Source organism: Protopterus annectens, chromosome 2.part0 (assembly GCF_019279795.1).
Source record: "Protopterus annectens isolate FY-2018-M chromosome 2.part0, PAN1.0, whole genome shotgun sequence".
NCBI classification, from domain to species: domain Eukaryota; kingdom Metazoa; phylum Chordata; order Ceratodontiformes; family Protopteridae; genus Protopterus; species Protopterus annectens.
This window is the reverse complement of record NC_056728.1, coordinates 857,590,896-857,611,529: the sequence shown is the minus strand read 5'-3', so window position 1 is coordinate 857,611,529 and position 20,634 is coordinate 857,590,896. Positions and strand designations below refer to the sequence as shown.

Genomic DNA, 20,634 nt, shown 5'->3' with positions numbered 1-20,634 from the left:
GGCCCCCCTGCACTTTTAGGGAGCCAAAGGCTCTTTCCCATCCCAAATCTAAGGCATCTGAACAGCTCTGCAGATAGAAGAGGGGGACAAAAAGGGAGCTCTGGGTTTAGAGAGAACTGCTAAATCCACCAGTGAAGTTCCTTCTTTATCAGGGAAGAGGAAATTAACTACAAGCGTAGGGGGTTGCCACATTGAAGCCAAACTGATTTCAGGAGCTACTGAAATATTCTCATGTGGAATTTGGCTAGAGGGAGCATAGGGGTGGTGAACGTCATAGGTCCTTGAGCTCTTCAGCCCCCTGGCTGTAACAGAGGAAGATTATGAAAGCAGGAAATGAGAGTTAAGACCTTGAGAGGAGACAGATGCCAGCATAGCCCATCGGAATCTTGCACCCCAGAAAAACATGGCCTTGAAGGAGTCAGAAAGGACATTTTGAAGCTTGTGAACTCCAAGCTTTGCAGAAGAGAAATGGCACAATGAAGACTTTGCACAAAGACCTCTGCAAAGGATGCCTGAAACAAGATATTGTCCAAGTAAACAAATACTTGAATCTCCTGATTCCTGTAAAAAAGCAATCACAGGAGGTAGGCATTTGGTGAATATCCTTGAGGCAGTAGAGAGGCCAAAGCATAGAACTGAAAATCCCAGGAAGCAGAGAAAAACTTCCTGAAAAGGGGATGAATAGGTATATGGATGCAAGCATCCTTGAGATACAGATAAACCAGAAAAGCTTGAGGAAGCAGCAAACAAAATCTAAAGGCGTAACATTTGAAAGGAAGGAACCTTCAGAAAAGTAGTCAGGTGAGAAAGATTCAGAATGAGTCTCCAAGTACCCTCTTTCCTGGGGACTAAAAATATTCTTGAATAAAACCCCTTCCCCTTTGAGCAGGTGGAACCTCTTGAATAGTTCCCAGACTCAAAAGATCTTGAGCACCTCAGGGTAAAAAGCATAACTGTTCTTGAGGTGGCTGATGAATGCCAATGATGGGTGAAGAGATTTCCAAACCATGAAATACCCTTGATGAATGATGGAAAGTACCCAAGAATCTTGGGTGATACCAAACCAAACAGGAAGAGAGAGAAAGCCAAAGGAACGTGGTTGGGAAGAGAGTCTGGTAGTCTGACAGCACCTGGTTTATCAGAAAAGGGTGGCTTCTAAGCAACTGTGAGTAGATTCAGTCGGAGGAGCCCTCCTACCACCTTTTTTACCTTTAGGGTGAGGACAAGAATGCCTTCGAACAAAAACTGGCTTAAGATAGTTCCTTTGGAACTTTGTCATTGGTGAAACAAAAATAGGTTTCAAACCCTGTAACTCCTCGCCTTACTCCTGTAGGGACTTTAACAAATCAGCAGCAGAACCAAACATTTCTTGTCCAGAAAAGCATCCATCAACTTAGCTGTAATAGCAGGCAGAAGTTGAAGCCATAGCTAGGAATAACTATTCAAAACAGATCCTGAAGCAGCAGCTTTAGAAGAAATATCTATTGCATCATAATTACACTTAATAGAATGGCAAGCTACTTTAGAAGCCCCCACCAAAGACAAGGTCTTACCCTCCGAATCAGGAAGGTAAGAAATAACAGGACAAGTCTAAGAAAGGAGAGCCAAAACATAACTGCTCATAAGAGTCTGATAATTAACAGCCCGAAAGGCAAAGGTGGATGAAGTATAAACTCACTTACCCAGCCTTTCCATAGTCCTGCTGTCCTTAAATCAGAAGGAAGATTAGTAGAGGGAAGTCATTTGGAAGTAAAAAAACACAAATCGTGTGGTTTAATTTGGAAGGCTCAGATACCACAGAAGGGTCAGCAGAGATGGAATTTACAATAAGGCACTTTATAAAACTGATCTGGTTGCTTAGGAGAAGGGGGCTGAGAAGCAGAAGAAAAAGCATCCAGTAATGCAACCAAAACAGGAGGAACAGCAGAGGGTCTAGCAGACTCCATTTGAAGAAGCTCATAATACCTTCTCTGCACTTCAGACATCTGGGAACAATGTGATTTAAAAGAACTCCATCATCCTAGCAATGGTATCCCCAAAAGAATTCTCCTCAAAAGGAGATTCAGAACTAGCAGACTCCTCTTCCTCAGAGCTACACTCGAAATCTGGGTAGAATAGGCCAAGGATTCCTCATCTGAATTGTCCTCTTCAGACAAATCCTGATCCCTAGATGTCTTGAGAGAAGACACCAAGGAGAAGTTGGAAGAGAGACTACTGAGAGGGCTTGAAAGCATTAAGGGCATTAAATAAGCCCTGTATAAAATTCTGCCGTTCACGGAGGATCCTTGGGAGCAGAAGAAATTTAGGACATTTAGGTTCAGGCAAGAAAACTAGGAGAGGGATAGTTTGGCTTTAAGTAAACTGATACCACTTTAGGCATAAAAGGATTAGTTCTCAAAGAAACCCTGCTCTTTTGGAAACTGAGATAGGGTTGACTCACCATAACAGCTTGCAACTCCAATACTGTTCTTGAGGTTACAGCAACCAGTGTTTTCCATTTAAGAACCTCAAGTCAGCCAGGTTAGCGGGTTCAAATGGAGTAAGTATTAGCTTCTCTAACAAAATTGGAGACCTCTTGGGCAAAACCCCATTCAAAAATATTTTGAAGTGAGACTGCATTCAAAGAGGAGAATCCATGGGCAGCCATGCTGAAATGGCTGATAAATGAACATTTAGGGGAAAAAGATCGAAGGATAGTGAATCACATATTGCAAAACCAGAGAGCAACTTGCCATGAATAGGTGCTGATTATATTGTCGGCATCAACTAGAAAACCTTTTCCATTTGGCAATACACAATTTTCTAGTAGTAGCCTTTCTTGCCTGCATTAGTACCTGATGCACATACTCAATAAATTGGTGCTTAAATAGAATTAAGACCCCCCCCCATTGTCCAGGCAATCGAACTGAAGTTGACTGATGTCAGAATGTATCAAACACCCCCTTGTACTTGTTTGAGTAGACCAGTTTGAGAGAACTTGTGGTAACTGTCCCTGGCAAAAAGATGAACTACTTTTGCCTGGGCCAAAAGGAAGTCACCACAATGACATTGGGAGATTCCTGCTGACTCTTCAGATGTACCTTGGACATTGGTGGAAAAGCATACAGGAACATTCTTGGCCAAGAAAAAAAGGCATCTGTCCTCCACGCCTTCTAGCATAGAGCTCTGGAACAGCTTGCGAGTTGACTGTTCACAGAGGAGGCAAAGATTTCTGTTTGAGGAACTCCCTACAGTTGGCTCAAAAAACATAGGGATCCATGATCTAGTTATCATTTACGAGTGTCTGCCCTGGTCCAGCTCAGTTTGCCTAACTCAGTTTTGCTCTGATAGAATGTATAATGCCTGTAAGAATGTATAATGCCTGTAAGAGGAGATTGTGTTGAAGCTACATCCCAAGCTAACATAGCTAGTCTGCAAAGGGGGTACAACCTTGTCCCTCCTGCATATTGATTTACCATATAACTGCAGTATTGTCGAACATGAAGAGGTCTTTGATACCAAGGAAGAGTGGAGTGTCTTGATCAGGGCAAGCATCTCTGATAATTATGTGCTTGCTTCTGTCCTCTCTCTCTCACACCCTGCATTTTTATCCCTCCTGACACTGCTCCACTACTGCTTTGGAAGAGGAGACCTAGATTTAAGAATATCTGTTGCCTCCAGCAGATTTCTCTTCTGAAACTCCAGCACTGGGATTTGAAAGTCAAAAGGTGCTGGTGATGAGACCAGAGACTTCGGATACCACTGAATTTCTCATGTGAAGTCTTGCCAGGTCTATCATGAGAATCACAGAACCATAAGACCTAAAATTCTGAGGGTATTCCCTTCCCAGTTATTGAAGTTGGAGTGGAAAATCTCCTCAGATACAGATCTATATTTTTATGTGGAAGAAAAGCTCTTTGAGCAAAGTGCTTAGCTGACATCCTAGGGAAAAATCTGCTGTGAAGTAGTCGAGAAAATCTCATCTTTTGTAGCTCTCTCCAGAAATTCCCGATACTTTTGAAAGGCTCTGCAATGATATGCAAGTTGTCTAAATATGGAAAAAAGTGCATACCCTGGAGCCTACAATGTACACAAAGTGTCTAGGTCTATTTATAGTTCACTCTTGGTGTAGTGAATAGTCCAAAGGGCAAGGCAGATAACTGAATGTGATCCAGAACACAACCTTCGGTATGAATTCTGGGTGAATAGGGATGCGATAAGCATCTTAAATCTAGTGTTACCATGAAACTTGAATGAACAAGAGGTAACAGGTTAAGTGACATTTTGAATTTGAGCACCATCACAAACAGGTTTAGGACAAAGATCCAGGACTAGTCTCAGAGCATTCATTCTTTGGCACTAACTTGGGAAGGAGGAACTGGTTCCCTCACTCCTTGAGACAGCATATGATGAAGTACTAGTAGAAATAAGAGACTAATCTGGGGGATGAAGAATGAAACCCCTGGATAGGGTGAATTTCCTCCCATTGCCATCTGTAAACTTGATGATCTTCAAAACCCATTTGCCAGAAATTATCTGTTGCCAAACAAAGATTCAGACTTTCTGAATGAAAAAAGGGAACATGGGAGATGGCCACGAGGTCTCTTGAATAGTTAGACTTGGACTGTCCTTAGCTTTGGGAGGTTTGAGGCTTCTTTTTGGACCCCCCTTTGCCATTTTAAACATCTGTTGATTTGTATTTTGAGTCTGTTCATTCATCTTTTTCCAGGAACTAGATAATAAATTTCCTTTGAAAATTTGGAAAATGGTCGAAAAATGATTCCCTGGATCAGCTTACCCATTTCACCACACTTTTGATCACCTTTGCAGCAGAGGGTCCAAACACTAAATCTCTATCCAAAGGGGAATTTGAAATGTCATGTTTAACATATAGGAGGGTGCTGAGATTCTGAGGTTCCATGCAAACCTCAAGAGGATACCAGTGGTCATAGTCCTGGTAGCAGTATCAGACTCGTACACTAAACAGTGAGTAGTGACGTGTGCAATAGAATACATTTACAGCAGATTTTTCCTCATAAGAAGAAACTGCAGATAAAATATTCCTCATACTTCAACATTTTGTCAGAACATGTGAACATAATTCAAAATTCTGAAAAATTCAAGATGCAAAAGTATACACTTTTCCCCTATACTTATCAAAATTGTTCCCATCTTTAATTGCAATCCTACCCTTTCTGGTAAGTGTTTAGCTATAATAGTATCAACTAAAGCTATTCCTGCTGTATTAGGTTTGGGAATGGCTTTTTAGGGGCATCTGGCTGTCAGATAAAATGCTAGCAGCATCCTCTATAGCAGACAAACTGCAGAATGGATGTTGGTTCTGGAAATTCCTTACTCAACTCAGTATTTTCTGAAAACATTGATATATTCTAGAAATAGTCTCGGAGAAAAACTTCACCAGGAAGAATTATAAACAGAGCTCTCAAAGTCAGAATCAGAAATCTGAGAAAACCCTTACCTGTTCCTTCATCTTCCTGACCTCTGTAGTTAACCCCCAGTCCATAGTCATTGTCAGTGCTATACCAGAGAGCCAGGCTAAAAGATAAGTGGTCCGAGGTACAACAAATTGCCATACCAGAGTCACCTACCTGTAACGAACAATTACTAGAGTGCGATACTGAAAGGCAATTTGCTTAACTTTCTTTTAGTGACTGAAGGACTGACTGAGGGACTGTTAATCAGCTCCCTAGTCGAGCCGAAAATGGTGCCTCTATCTGAAGTAAGACTAGTTGCAAACATTCATAAAAAGCTAGAAGTCTTCAGTCACTTTTTTCACCAAAAAACAGTAAAAAGCATATTTTGCCAGCCCCAAAAAGGTGAAAATTTCTCCAAAATATTTCATTTACTTTACACAACTTTTAAACTGACGGGGAAAAAGTGCTCCCATTTAAAAGTACAATAAAACAACTCTTAGCTTTAAAATAACTTTCCTGAAAAGGAAAGTGATAAAACACAATGTTTAGAAAATAGGTCCTCCCTCACCAGAATGGGAACTTCTGTCCAGAAAAGGAACAGCACCAAGCAGTCAATCACTGAAAGCCTCAAAGGAAACTATTCTTTGGAGACAGTACAGCAAGCTGCCCAACAGTTTGGGCGCGGGGAAGGTGCCCTTAAGCTTTGCAAGCTGGCCAGCTGTTATATCTTTGGCAGGATATAACCCATATAGCTAAAGCTACTGCAGCAGTGCTCAATATGATGAAAGTACAGTTGTGTACACTTATCATAAATGTAGATGTTAGAGTGCATTCACTGTTGCAGTCATCACATTTGGGTTATCTGCCTGCAGGTAGTCCTCAGCCAGCCTGAATACCAGAGTCTTCGGATTTCTGCGTCGGATGCTATCGTTTCTTCCTTGACGTCAGGGGTATAAAACATGCAGCCGACACCATTACATCAGTTTTTCTTGCCCCAGATGTCAGGTGCCCCCACAATAGGAAGCAATTAAATGGTATGGTAGACCCCCATCAAAAAGCAAATACACAAGAAAACAAATATACTAACAAGAAGGAAAGGTAGAGCCAAGAGAAGTCAGGGGGCTGGAGGGAGGGTAACCAGGACTGCAACAGTGAATACACTCGAACATCTACATTTATGTTAAGTGTACACAACTGTACTATGTTCTTTGTGTTTCACTGCTGCAGTCATCACATTTGGGTCGATTCCCAAAGCTAAGGGAGGGAGGGAGGAGGAAGTTAAAGAGCATTAGGGCCAGCTATTAATCCCTGCAAGACTGCAGTGGCAAATCCAGCTCTGGATTTAGAAAAGATAGGCATGTGGTAACGCTTAGTGAAAGTATGTATAGAGCTCTAGGTAGCAGCTTCTACGGTGTCCCTGGTAGGGACTCCTCTGAGAAATGCCGCAGAGGGAGATGCAGCCCTGGTGGAATGTGATCTTATCCCCTGTGGGGTAAGGTTTCCATGGTACTTGTAGCAGAAATTAATGCAATGGGCTATCCATTTGGAAAAGGTTTGCTTAGAAATGGCCTTCTCTGCCCCTGCAGCAAAGCTAACTAGCAGCTGTTTAGATTTTCTGATAGATTCTATTCGGACAGGACTAAGCCTAAGTTCTGTGCACATCCAGGGAATGCAGTATTCGTTCTCCTTTGTTTTGTGGATTAGGGAAAAAAGTAGGCAAATGAATGGACTACTTTGGGCCACAGTAGACACCACCTTGGGCATAAAGGAAGGATTAGTCCTGAGGGAAACTCTGTTCGCATGGAAGATAATGAAGGGTTCCACTGCCATGAGGGCCTGTAATTCAGACACTCTTCTTGCTGACGTGATGGCTAGAAGGAAGGCCGTTTTCCAAGAAAGGAATTTCAACTCTGCTGTAGCAGCTGGTTCAAAGAGGGAAGAATGAGCTTTTCCAATACAAAGTTAAGGTCCCAGGCTGGAATGGGAGCTCTCCTAGGGGGGGGGTCTTAAATTTTTGGCCCCTCTAAGGAATTGCTTTAGCAAGGGGTGAGAGAAGAGGGGTGGCTCAGTATTATGTGCTGAAATTGCAGAGGCATGAAATTTAATTAACGAGAAGGATAGGCCCTTGTGGAGCATTTCTGTTAAGTACTGAAGAATATGAGGTAAACTGGGCACCGTTGTGCCCATCCCCTGAGCCTGGCTCCAGGAACAGTATATTTTCCACTTTTCAGCATAGGATTTTCTAGTACTAGGCCTCCTTGCCTCCAGAATGACATCCAATACCTGCTTACTGAGGGATGGTAACGGAGAGCTCAGGTAATTAGCCAAGCTGCAAGGTTCAGGGTTTGAAGCTGGGAGTGCAGAATCTGGCCCGCCTGCTGAGACAGCAGGGAAGGGGTCTGAGGCAGGTGCCATGGTTCCAGCAGTGTCATACTGCGCAAGAGGGGGTACCAGTGCTGGTGTGGCCAGTCTGGTGCTATCAGTATTGTACTTGGCTTGTCCTGTTTGATCTTTAGTAGAACCTTTGAGAGAGGCAGAGGGGAAAAGGCAAAAACAGAGAGGCTTTCCCAGGTAAAGGACAGGGCATCCACTTTCCAAGCTTGACTGTGGGGAGTTCTTGTGCAGAATTCGTTCAATTGGTAGTTCTGAGGGAAGGCAAACAGGTCTACCTCTGGAGTCCCCCATTTGTTCCTCAAATGGTTGAAAATTTGGGGTTCTAGTTTCCATTCGTGTGGGTCCATGAGATTTCTGCTTAAGTTGTCTGCCAGTGAATTTAGTTTGCCTGGCAGGAATTGTGCTTGTAGGTGTACTTCGTAGCTCAAGGCTGCGTCCCACAGAGCCATGGCCAGTCTGCAGAGAGGGTACGAGTGGGTTCACCCCTGCTTGTTTATGTACCACATAACTGTGGTGTTGTCTGTCTTTACCAATAGTTGTCCTGGAAGAATACGGTCTTTGAAGGCTGTCAGAGCATTCTGTACAGCTAACATTTCTTTTTGATTGATATGCAGGTGCATCTGTCTCTGGTTCCATTTGTCCTGAATGCACTGCCCTGCAATGTGAGCCTCCCCATGCATAGTCTGATGCGTCTGTTAGGGTTTGGGCGGCAGGAGGTAGAGTGAAAGGGAGTCCCTTGTTGTGGTAGCAGGCCTCTGCCCACCAGAGGAACTCTGTATACAAGAAATGAAAGAAATCATTGTTTCCAGGTCCTGAGAATGTTGACACCATAGGCTTTTTAGATACCATTGGACTTTCCTCATATGCAGTCTTGCATATGGAATTAGTGGAATGCAAGAGGCCATGAACCCCAGAGCTTGCAGTATTTTCCTTGCAGATAGCTGGGGTTTTGTGGCCAATAGTTTGAAGTAGGTTGTCAAATAAACTTGTTTCTCCAGAATGAGGAATGCAATCTGGGAAGTTGTGTTCAAGCTTGCTCCCAGGAATACAATCTGTTGGCAGGGTACTAGGTGAAATTTATTTTCATTGATGGTGTACCCCAGTGAGGTTAGAAGTTTCTTTACGAATGCCAGGTGTTGTAGCAGCAAGTCCTGTCTTTCTGTCTGAATCAGACAATCAGACAAGTATGGATAAATCTGAATATTTCTCTGCCTGCAAAATACAATGGCTGGAGCTAGACACTTTGGCTTGTATACTGTACTCAGGATGTTCACAAAGGGAAGTGCAGAGAACTGAAAGTGCATGGAGCTCACCCTGAAACACAGGTATTATCTGCAGGATCCTCTTATTGGGGTGTGTAGGTAAGCTTCCGTTAAGTCTTGGGTTGCCAGCCAGGCATCCTTGGCTAGCATAGGAAGAAGCTGTTGAGTTAGCATTTTGAATTTTGGAACCACCAGAAAGGTGTTGAGAATAGAGAGGTCCAGGATAGCACGCCAGGAGGTGTCTTTTCTGGGTACCAGAAAAAGTCGAATAAAAACCTTGTACCCTTTGTTTTGCTGGGACAGGTTGAAAAGCCCTGATACTGAGAAGAGAGAACCTGCTGTTGGGCCTCCACCCATTGATTTGGGGGTAGGTCTGGCCAACCATTTGGGGTTGGTAGTGTGTGGAAGTGGAATCTGTATCCTTGGGGAAACTATGTTCAAAACCCATTTGAGTTACAGTTTTTTGCATGCAGGGCAAGTTTTCTTCCTAAGGAGGCAGGTAGATGAGCAGGGCTTGGAAGGTTTAAGGTTAAGTCACTGTGCCATTTTTCCGTAGGGGGATGTCTTACTACTCTGTTTTGGAGGTGGGAGCTCCCCATTGCTTAGATCTGGGCATAGTCTGAGACTGTAGCCAAGGTGGTCTGCTGCTCCTGGGTTTGGATTGAGAAGGCCTGGAAGGGACTGGAAAGGACCAGTTCTTTGAAGGTCAATGCCTACTGAATCTGGGAGGCTGTACTTGTAGGAAATCTTTAACAGTTTGCATAGATTTAGCTTTTTCCTCCATCCTTTTGAGGACTTCTGCTTTGTTGCCAAAAAGGCGGTCTTGGTTTAAGAGAGCATCCGGTAATTTAGCTTTAACATGATCTGGCAAGTTTTGTTCCTTAAACCAAGCATGCCTTCTAAGTACAGACCCAGTGACAGCAGCCCTGCAAGATGCATCTAAAGCGTCAAAACCACATTGCAAAGTATGTTTACCAACTTGTTCTGTAGAATGCATTAAAATCTTACAATTCTGTGTGTTCAGAACAGTCAGGAATCAACATCATTTTCTGTCTAAGTAGTCTCATAATATGCTGCTGATACTTTAACATATGAAATTGGCAATTTAAAGTCCTAATGGCCAAAGTAGCAGAAGTGTATACCTTCTTACCCCACCTGTCCAAGGCTTTAAAATCACTATCTGAAGGGGTAGGATTTTTGGCAGCAGTAGCCTTAATGCATTTTGGTCCTTGGGAAATTGTCTCTGGATCCGCAGGAGGATTCTTTTAGAGGAACTTGAGAGTCAGGTACTCTGTAGTACCCGTCAGGTTTTCTTTGAGCTGGAGGTAAAGTGTCAGGGGTGAGGCTAGATTCCAAGAAAGCATCATCTACAATGTCCGGAACAGAAGGGATAGCTAAAGGCCTGTGTTGAGGAAGGAGTAAGAATTCCCAAAGTCTCTTTTTGGACTCAAGAGTAATCATGGCTTTCCCAGTGGAAATGCTCCCTAACAGTATGCAAGGTTTCACCGAAAGAAAAATGTTCTGGAGGGGAAGCAGAGGGAATGGAATCCTCTGCATCAGAATCCTCATAAGTAGATAAGGGCAAATCCTGCTAAATATCAGATTCCTTAGCAGAAGAAATCAAAGAAAATCAGTTCTAGGTCTCAGAGGGGGAAGGCTGGCTTCCCCTAATTAAGGTAATGAGGTCTTCAGCCATTCTAAGCATTTGTTTTTTTTAGGCATATGGACCTGAGCCTGCGGTTTGGTCGTTGATTTTTAGGCATAGTGCGAGTTTTTGGCCTGGATGAAAATGATGGCATTTAATATGAATGTCTGTAGGCCTGAGTACACCCTCAGAAGCCGGTGCCTGCACAGCGGGGCCGGACCCATCCAAGGTAGAGACATCCACAGATTCCATAGTCAAAGAAGCATCTCGCGGCATACCAAACTCCAAATGTGTCTCAGTAGAGGCCTGTAAAGTGGGTATCCGGGGCTGCGAAAGCACCTCACAGAGTACCAGCGGACTGGCGACTAGTTTAACAGAAGTGTCGTTGGCAGTTTTGGACTTATGTGGTCAGTCTGTTTTCAAGCTTGCTTTTTTTTTGGAAGAACGGTAGTCAGACGGCTTAACGAAGACATTTTGGAGTACACAGAGTACGAAAGTAATTGGCTGCAAAAATAGCCAGATGATGAATAGTTTGGGCGTTGAACAAGGCACAAAGACAGCGAGGGACGTTGTGGACTGGGCCTAAACAGGGGAAGCAGTAAGAATGAAGATATCAATGCGGTATTTGCTTTCCACAGGCAAGACAATTGTTAATTTCACTAACATCGGTTAGAGCAAGAAAATGGATCCCCAATGGGGTACTTATCTTTTTTGAAGACTTCGGGTCTGAAACTCGAAAATGAAAACTTTAGGAGTCTGACAATCGGCACTTGCAAAATGCTTCAGGCACTGAACAGCATGAAAGACTGAAGTAATGGCATTGGCTGCATGTTTTATACCCCTGACGACCTGATGTCAAGGAAGAAGCGACAGCATCCGATGCAGAAATCCGAAGACTCTGGTATATTAAGGACGGCTGAGGGCTACATGCAGGCAGATAATGACTGCAACAGTGAAACACGAACATCATCATGTAACGCTGCTTTTAATGCAGCCAGTAAGTGTTGCAATAACTGGGGGTATAACCACTGCTTTGGGTGTTTCGGCCTGTAATGCTTCATAACATCTTTGAAGAATTTCAGAAATCTCAAAGCTTCCATTTAAGTCCTTCCAATTGTTATCAGAAAGACTTTCTCCACAGGGGAGTCTGAAGAAATTCTCTTCAAATTCAGATTCCCAGTTTTTAGAGGAATAGACTCGGGAAGCATAATTTAACAGTTTAAAATCAGAATCAGATTCTTAAACTGAAGAAATTCTTTCCTCTGAATGACTTTGGGGAGAAGCAGCAGACTAAAGCAACTGAACCTTAAATAGGCATTTAGCAAAAGCAAACCATTACTCTTATTTTGTTGTAAGGATAGAGGGAGTTGAAATGGACTTCAACATCTGAAATTTTCAGCAGAGTTGGAAGAAAGTCAGACATTCGGTCCTCTTCCAAGTGCCAGGCATCTTACCTGCAACTGGTGATCAAGACATCTGCATTCACTCCTGAACCAGTCAGCAGCATATCTTTCCCTTGTCCGTAATGGACTTGCATCCAGCCCTGGCAGACAAAGGATTCCCTACCCTTTGAGACTTTGAGGAACAACACTAGAGATGTCAGACGTGGCCAATGAACACTCTGCATGCTCGGATGCGACTAGAGTTGAGTCCTCCATTAAGAGTCAAATAAGACAGGATGCTAAAGATGGCACTGAAGAACCTTTTCTCTAACAACCTTCTTGATGACCTGAGGGGGAATGTCAGAGGTTTCAGCACCAGATTCCATCCCAGACAGAGTAAGGGCTTTAAGCAATCCTAAGGATCTTAGGTTTTGTTATGGCTATGCTTGTATAGGCCCTAGGGCTGATAGCCTAGTACCAACCTATGAACCTATAAAAGCTAAACACACACATTCAACCATAATGTGGCTGCAGTGGTCAGAAAAACCTTTTACTTGGTTCATCTCATAAGTAAAGGGATTGTATCCAGTAAAAGGAGATTACCGCTCTGTGCTCCTCCCTTATTAGACCTACAATTGAGTACAACTCCCCATTTAGAATGTACCTCTCCAAACACCTGCATCAACTGGAAAGGCCACAAATACCTCACCGAGAGAATCCAGGGCTTCCAACACCCATCCTATGCAGACAAGCTTAAGTCAATATCACTCTACTCAGTACCATACAGATTTGCTCAGAGGTGATCTGTATCTTGCCTACAATACAATATCTGACCCTGCCCTACTAGAGATGCTCCATATCCGCAAGTTTAACTCTTCATGCATTACCCACTTGATAGGCCTAAATCTAATATGTGAAATCAACAAAACCAGCTGGAGACAGGTTGGTCTCCCAGAGGCTGCCCCATCTCTGGAATAGACTTCCCATACATGTCAGAATACCTCACTGACCCTCCAAGCGCAACCTTGATGAGTGATGGGAAACCATAAATTTGTCCCAGGGGTTCCACCTGTGTCTCTCATTGACAATGGCAACAGATGTTGCCTGAGATTTCTATTTTGGGGATAAACTCTTGGCTGGGCTTGTAAAGGCCCCAGGGCCATTAGCCTAGTAACTTCCTATGATTCTATGAACAAATGAAGCACAAACAGGGCTCTAAGTGATTTAATGCTCTCAAGCAATTTCCTCATAGGCAAAAGCAAAAAAAAAAAGCCCTCAGAATATAGGAAGGAAAGTCCCCAACAGGGTACTTATTTGCCCAAATTCTCAAAATTAGCAGACCACCAAACCACTGAAGAGAGAGAATTACTGGCAGCTTCAACAAGTTCTAAACCTTGGCACCCATTTATCTTTTATGCCAGCAAATACTGCCTGTATATCTGAGGATGTTTATTAAATTCCAAATCCAATTACAAAGAAATATAAAACCAACTGTAGTTGTTATAGAATTAATGGTAGTACAAACAGTTTTAGTAAGCGCTTTCGTTTGGCTATGCCAAACTTTTTCAAACAAGAGTACCGTCATTTCCTGACATTTAAACACCACAAATCACAAGTCATGAACTGGGATAATTATTTTTTATTTATTTTATTTATTTTACATTTGTTAACCGGGCTAGTCCAACTGGATACATGTCCATTTTCAGTGGAGGCCCAAGGAGAAAAGCTCCACTATCTAATGCATAACAAAAATACATTCAAAGTACATAGGTAATTTAAGACGCAACTAAAACAGGGATTTAAAATTACATAGGGAATTAAGACACAAGTAAAACAGGCATATAGGCTTTCCTTTCAGTAAGTTCAAAAAGGTGAATACAGAGACTATCAAATTTCTACAGTACAGGTCAAAGTACATAGGTAATTTGAGATTCAACTAAAACAGGCATTCATAATTACATAGGGAATTTAAGACGCAACTAAAACAGGCATTTAGGCTATCTTTTCAGTAAGTTCAAAAGGTGAAAACAGAGACTATCAAATTTCTTCAGTACAGGTATATAAAATGTGAGACAGAAATAAGTAGTTTAAAAGCAAAAGATAGTTACTAGAAAATTTTAGTTTGAAGTTGAGAGTGTCAATTTCTTAGGTAGAGATGAAAAATAAAATGGAGAAATAGAGTTGGGAGACAGTGCAAAGGATGCAGGAGAAGGTAGGAGGTACGTGATCAGCTAGGGTTATTGCAAGAGCAAAGCCAGTGATTGGTTAGAAAATGTTTCAGTTGAGTTTTAAATAGTGTGATAGAAGTTTGGGCTAAGAGGTCTGTAGGAAGTTGATTCCAAATTTTACCAACTGAGTTGGAAAATAGAGTCACCTGCTGTATTCTTTGATAGAGAGGTTTGAATCAGTATTTTATTGGAAGAGCATAGGGTTTTTAGGTTGTTATAGGGTTTTATCAGGGTGGAGAGCATTGGTATCTTTTCTGGGTGGTGAAGGGCTTTATGGGCAGTTGTAAGCTGATAGTATTTAATTAGGTGAGGTAACTCCAGCCACCCTAGGTTAAGGAGGTTCAGGCAGTGATGTGTTTTATATGGAGAGGCAGTGGCAAATTTGGCAATGTTGTTATAGGCTGTTGTAAGCCTATTGATGTTATGTTTAGAAAGATTAGTATATATGGGGGATGCATATAGTAGAGTAGATATAAGATATGTTCTGGCTATGGTAGTTCTTGCTTCAGGAGTTAAGAAAGATTTGATTCTGTAGAGAGAACCTAATTTTTTGTTAGTTGCTTTTATGATAGAGTTGATATGAAAATCAAATTTTAGTAGGTTGTCGATAGTAACTCCTAATTAAAGTATTATGAAAATGTTTGTATTTGTATAGACGAAGAATATGCTTAAATAGTATAAAATATATAATACAATCATGCTTGTGAAAGTACGTATATAAAAGGCGTAAAATGTATGTGTTTATACTAAACACCATGTGCTATAACTTATTTAAGATGTAACCTTATTATATTTTACAAGCAAGATACATTCTATATAAATAAAAGGCTTGAATTCAGGAATTGTATCCAATCTCATATAATAAATAACTACACAAACAGATAGTTAACCATATCAAAAATTGTCGCATAAATAATGTTATACAATTTATATAAATCTGTTTATAAATTCCATAATAAAAAATATATGTATTAAAAATGTATATATCATGATCCCATTAATATCTGTTGTAATGATACTAAACCAAAAAAATAATTGTTAAAATATAATTTCTCTTTCTAAAGATTTTAATCTTAATATACTTCCAATTGAAAGTACACTATTGAGTCCTGGCCAACTATGTGCATTAAAGCCTAATTTGCCATTGTAGTTCCATTTTTTCCAACAATGACTGCCATGCTCCTCCCCTTATATCTAATTGCAAAGTGTCCAAAATAATAAATTTAAATGACTGTGATGTATGTATGCTAACATGTTTTGCTAAAGCATTTGTTTCAATGCCATCACGTATAGCCTGGACATGTTCACCCATACGGTCCTTTAATTTCCTTTCTGTCTTTCCTTTATAAAAATTGGAATAAATGCTACATATGGCACAACATACAATTTTATCAGTATCACAACTGAATCTCCCCTTAATTCTAAGGTCTACTCCATTAATTTTTACGGAAGTAGTTTCCAACACATAATATTTACATCTACCACATTTGTGCATTTTGTGAATTTTCAAAACACTTTTTTAAATTTCTTCCTTTTTTGTAAACAATGTATGGAATGTAATCAAACTGGTGGTGTAGTGAAGCGTCAGCGGTTAATAAATTCCAGTTCTTCATGAGGATATCCCTTACAGCATAACTGTCAGTACTGAATGTTGTAATAAAACTTTTAATAACATTTTTAACAATAGTATTCTCATTTTTATAGTTATTTTTAGTAGAACACAGTGTTTGCATTCACTTCTCGGTCACCTAAATTTTGTGACTCATCAAACCTAGTATTTATTAGAGGTGAATCAATTTCCACAGTGGAAGTATTAATTAAAGGTTTAAAATGACATTCAGATACTCAAAAGAATTTGTGAACTAGATCTTCGAGCACTTGACACTTCCTACATAAAAAATAAAAAATATAATCTAAGTCCAAGAGTAATAATTTAAATATGTTAATGGAAACAAAGGGAGTCAGACTTAAGCCAGATAAGGGTGGGGGGTATGACTGTATTTAATGTGAATGACTACATTGAAAAAATGGAGGCTATACTAAACAGTAAAGCTTATATTAAGAGCTCCATTAATGAATTAAATGGAGCTTACAGACTCATCAGGGGTATCTTGCATGATTTGTTCATCGATGGAAACAAATATTGATGAACTTAATTTTATGAATGTGGTTTATCCTAGGACACCAGCTATGTTTGGAGTCTCAAAAATACATAAAGATTTAATCAGACCACCATTTAGACCAATTGTAGATGCACAGGGTTCTATAACTAATCCAACTGCAACATTTTTAGACAAATTGAAAACACTTATACAGAGTGAAGAGCATTTATGTAAAGATTCCTAGGATTTTTTTATCTACGATAGGAATGGCCAATTATTGTGATTATTTTTTTTATAACTATTGACGTTAAAGATTTGTATTCTGTTATACCGCATGAATTGGGCACTGACTGGGTAAATTCATATTTATTGTAAAAAGGATTAGCACAGAACAGTATTAATTTATATGATCAACTCCTTGATATGGTTCTCAAGAATAATTTTATATTATTTAATAATAACATACCTACAGAGAGAAGGTGTAGCTTATGGGGTCTCCCTGTGGAGGCCTCTATGCCAGCATAGTAGTGTGTGTGGGAGGAAAGATACATTTCTGAATCCCCCTTTTTTAGTTTGTGCAAAGTTTACTTGCGTTTTTTGGACATTTATTTTGTGGAGTGGTGAAGAAATGACAGATGAATTTTTAGTTTATATAAACAGTACTACTTCCTTTTTAAAATTCACAGCGGAAAAGAATAAAAATAGTACATCTTATTTAAATTATTTTTGAAAAAAGATTACAATCATCAAATTTATACATCCACAATATTCTGAAAGGAAACGTATAGTAACAATTTTCTGCATTTTGACAGTTGTCACCCCTTCACACAAAAGAAAGCCATTCTAAAAGGACAATTCGTTAGAGCAGCAAGAATGGTCAGTAGTAGGGAAGACTTCATATCTGAATGTCACTTAAGTGAGATGTTTAAAGGTAGAGGTTATCCAGTTCAGATAATAGATATCATGAATGAAGTAATAATAAAATGTGACAGTGGTCATTTTAAACCTTTAATTAATAATACTTTCACTGTGGAAATTGATTCACCTCTAATAAATACTACGCTTGAGGAGTCACAAAATTTAGGTGACCGAGAAGTGAATACAAACACTGTGTTCTAGTAAAAATAACAATAAAAATGAGAATACTATTGTTAAAAATGTTATTAAAAGTTTTATTACAACATTCAGTACTGACAGTTATGTTATACGGGATATCCTCATGAAGAAATGGAATTTATTAACCGCTGACCCTTCACTACACCACCAGTTTGATTACATTCCATCCACTGTATACAAAAAAGGAAGAAATTTAAAAAGTGTTTTGAAAATTCAAGAACAACAAGATATGGTAAAATGCACAAATGTGGTAGGTGTAAATACGTGTTGGAAACTACTTCTGTAAAAATTAATGGAGTAGACCTTATAATTAAGGGGAGATTCAGTTGTAATACTGATAAAAGTGTATATTGTGCCATATGTTGCATTTGTTCAAATTTTTATAAAGGAAAGACAGAAAGGAAATTAAAGGACCGTATGGGTGAACATGTCCGGGGCTATACGTGATGGCATTGAAACAAATGCTGTAGCAAAACATGTTAGCATACATACATCACAGTCACTTAAATTTATTATTTTGGACACTTTGCAATTAGATATAAGGAGAGGAGCATGGCAGTCATTGTTGGAAAAAATGGAACTATAATGGCAAATTAGGCTTTAATGCACATAGTTGGCCAGGACTCAATAGTGTACTTTCAATTGGACATATATTAAGATTAAAATCTTTAGAAAGATAAATTAGATATTTTAACAATTATTTTTTTGGTTTAGTATCATTACAACACAGATACTAATGGGATCATGATATATACATTTTAATACATATATTTTTTATTATGGAATTTATGAACAGATTTATATAAATTATATAACATTATTTATGTGACAACATTTTTGATATGGTTAATATTTATCTGTTTATGTAGTTATTTATTATATGAGACTGCATACAATTCATGAATTCATGCCTTTTATTTTTATTTATACAGAATGTATCTTGGTTGTGAAATATAAGGTTACATTTTAAATAAGTTATAGCACACGGTGTTTAGTATAAACACATTTTATGCCTTTTATATACGTACTTTCACAGGCATGATTGTATTATATATTTTATACTATTTAAACATATTCATAGTCAATACAAATACAAACATTTTCATAATACTTTAATTATCCCAGTTCATGACTTGTCTGGTTTTTAGAGGTTGGTTACTTTAAGGAATTTAGAATGGACTAATTGCCACAATGTATCGCATTACTGTGATTTGTGCTATTTAAACGGCAGGAAATGACTGTACTCTTGTTTGAAAAAGTTTGGCATAGCCAAACGAAAGCGCTTACTAAAACTGTTTGTACTACCACAATTGTTTGTACTACCATTAGTTCTATGCCAACTACAATTGGTTTTATATTTCGTTGTAATTTGATATGGAATTTAATAAACTTTCTTCAGCCTGTTCGTATCGTGTTTGGTATCTGGTTTTATCAGTGGTCTCATTGCCTTGGTATCTAAGGATGTGCAAGAAGCAATGCCATAAAGCTTTGGATACTGAACGAACATCTAATTTTTGGCAGGCTACATCCCCTACAGTTTACGGTACTGTAACAGTGAACTTAACGATAAAGAAAATTCCCTTTGGGGTACTTTCTTCTGGAAGCATGCCAACCAAAGGACTGACTGCTTTTGAAAGTCGAGCAATTTGTCTGAAATGTCAAAAAAAGACCTGAAGATAACATTTCCTAATTTCCCCTCTTATACCACTAATGTCCTTATATGACAGCAGAATGGAGTCATTCAGAGAGGAAAGATACAGCTCTGAAAGTGGGGCCAGTCAGTCAACCTGCAGGCACACACAAAGACAACTGGAAAAATATGACAAACGTAACATTTGTAATACTACAGTATAGGACTTTAATGGAGTACTATTGATATGGTCCTAACCAAGCACAACACGAAAAAATTAACTGAATACAGATGTCTAAACTGCAAACATCAAGATAATGATTGCTGGAAGCAAGTACATGAATGCCAAGACAGGACTAGCATTATCAAAGTAACACAGCTCAAGGAAAACCAGACTGGACTGTGATGCAAGATAACTTGCATGCAATGCAAGATCATTAAGGGAACATATTGAGAGAAGATTCACAAGGGCAGGGGGGGTAAGTATGCCATAGTATTACTTCGCAATTTGCATGTACAAATTAAAAACACTGTCACGATCTGTGTAAGACAATATGGTGCCATCTGCAAATTAGCAAGTACCAGGTGTATAACAAAACCAATTTATTTAGGAAAAGTTATGCAAATGATATCAGCAGGAACATTCAGGTTATTTTTGGGAAAGCATAAAATGCCAATACAACCAACAAATGCAGTTAACATGAAAATATCAAGACATGTTCAAGACTAAGTGTGGCAATTATGAATATTAAAACACTCATACCCCACACAAATATTATATCAAATACATGCTAAAGCATAGTATTAACCACAACATACAAAACGTTGCATGTCAGCAATACCTGGCATCCCACATGTACTAGTTACATGATCAGAGTACAAAGCTGTCTTCCAATGTAACAGCAAAAGATTGACAATGGGAAAAACAATGCTTATACCATCAACCCACCAGTTAAGATAAAACTGCAGTACAGTAAAAAGTTTTCTAAATTTTAAGATCATAAAGAACCATATTTCACAGTTTTGAAACTACCACCACAAATAAAAGTTTGCTCCTTAGGTGTTTTGCATTACTTATGGTTTGAAGGATACTTTCTATTTAAATGAGGCATTGTTCGAGAACTCCACGATTAGGAAAAAAACCTTTTGAGGCAAACAGGTTCTCAAAGTTAAAGTGTAAACTGTAAATAGCTACAGTTGATAGCTCAGAGCAAAAGTGGTGGATGCAGAAACATACACCAATTTAGCAGACCAGGGCAAGCGGTTTACTGAAGCCAGGGTAAGACTTCTGATCTACCATTCTTGATAAAAGATAAATTTCAAAGGTCATATGGAGTATCATCATATGCATGCTTCAGCATGTGTGTTTTCTGGCGTGATATGGTGCTTCAAATACTGAAGGCACTGCACTCATGATGGTTGCTCTTTACTGGCCCTAGGATTAGTACGTTAAATTTTCTC

The 20,634-nt window shown here is 39.6% G+C and overlaps 1 protein-coding gene across 2 annotated transcripts in view; it reads right to left on the bottom strand.

The window, feature by feature from the left end:
- Positions 1–20,634, bottom strand: part of LOC122793263 (protein regulator of cytokinesis 1-like) — a 1,295,879-nt gene that overhangs the window by 425,958 nt on the left and 849,287 nt on the right. The gene's annotated exons all lie outside the window — the stretch shown is intronic.